The following is a 1,495-nucleotide window of genomic DNA, read 5'->3' as shown; positions in this document are numbered from 1 at the left end:
GAAGTGACTACAACCTTGTCCCTTGTCAGCTCTACTATACACCTGGGAATTCTTACAGAACATACAAATACACTTGTAGAAACATTGTCTGCCAACCCTATGCATGGTCTCAGACATACTCCCCCCTGCATAGACATACCTAATAGTTCAGCCTGTCCATCCATCTATCCACCCATATAGCCATGTTTGCCTTCACTGACAATGCAGTACTATATATGCAAAAGGGTTTTTATGTTGTCTGTACCTCCCATGCACCTCTCTATGTCTTCCTCCTCTGACAGACCTCCCAGAGGTCATGAGTAGCCATGGCCACAACCTGACACCCTCAGGCCCAACCAGGTTCCTAGGACCAGACCTGTGCCCTCCACACCCAGAGGGCTTGTCCAGCCCACCCGCCCCATGTTATAAAGGGACAAGGACTGGCCTTTACCCTCTGCCCTCTGCCTGCCTGCGTGTTCAATGTCTGCACTGTCTGAGGCTGGGAGGGAGGAGCCAGTCTGGGGCAGGCTCCAGGTGGCCACAGCAGGTCTGGCCTCTGCAGGGTGAGGGTTGGAGGCCTAAGAGCTGAAGGCCCCCTCCCTCTCCCCTTCCCCTTTCTGGCTCTGCAGGATCTGGCCGGCATCTGGCTGCTAAGGGGGGGGAAGAGCCACCTCCCTTTCCTCCTCTGCTTCGTGTCTCCCCACACCCTAAAGGGCTACAACCAGATCCCCTGGACTGGCCCTCACCTGCCACATCCTAGAGTGGCCTTCACTCTCCAGGTGTGCCACTGTCACTTGCCTGGGGTTGAGATTATGCTCAGAGGGCCCGCGTGGGGGGAGGGGAGATGAGGTCCTCAGTTTCCACCCACCCCTCACACTATGCAGACCTGACACCCAGACTCCCACACACAGTCCCATACCACTCCCACATGCACATGCAGAACCGCTCACACACATATGCACACCCCGTGACACCACCCCACACGGACAGACATTAACGCAGCCCTCACTCTCACACTGACACACACACACACTAATACCACTCACACCTGCAAAGCCAGCCCCAAGTCAGATGGCCACTTTCTCTTTTTGACGGAGCCACCAGGAAGCTTAGGGCACCGGGGCAGCTGAGCACAGAAAGGAATCTGCTCTGAGGGGAGTGGGGCTGCTTCCCGCTCCTGCCAGTCACCTGCCCTGAACCAGCAGCTGCTCAGATTGTTTGTGGAAATGCCCACTGCTATCCAGTCAAATCTGACTCCTAATGACCCACCCCCATTGGGTTTCCAACGCTGTAAATCTTTGTGGAAGCAGACTGCCTCATCTTCCTCCCATGGAACAGCTGGTGGGTTGGAACCGCCGACCTGGTTAGCAGGCAAATGTGTTACCCACTACAGCACCCTTGGGAGACAAGGGCCTGGAGAGCCAGTGGGTGCTGTGGCTTCCTCTCGCCCTCACAGGCGCCTTGAGACCACAAAGCAATGAACAGACTCCTGTGCCCCCCTTCCGGCCTCACCCCG

At 56.5% G+C, this 1,495-nt stretch overlaps 1 pseudogene; it reads right to left on the bottom strand.

The window, feature by feature from the left end:
- The window catches only part of LOC103197812, a 20,096-nt pseudogene extending 19,362 nt beyond the window's left edge, over window positions 1-734 (bottom strand).
- Window positions 735-1,495: the final 761 nt, after the last annotated feature.

The sequence above is a fragment of the Orycteropus afer genome, unplaced genomic scaffold (assembly GCF_000298275.1).
Source record: "Orycteropus afer afer isolate SDZICR_OR568_19922 unplaced genomic scaffold, OryAfe1.0 scaffold00083, whole genome shotgun sequence".
NCBI lineage: Eukaryota > Metazoa > Chordata > Mammalia > Tubulidentata > Orycteropodidae > Orycteropus > Orycteropus afer.
Note: the sequence above shows the minus strand (reverse complement) of the source record. Positions and strands in the feature narration are given on the sequence as shown.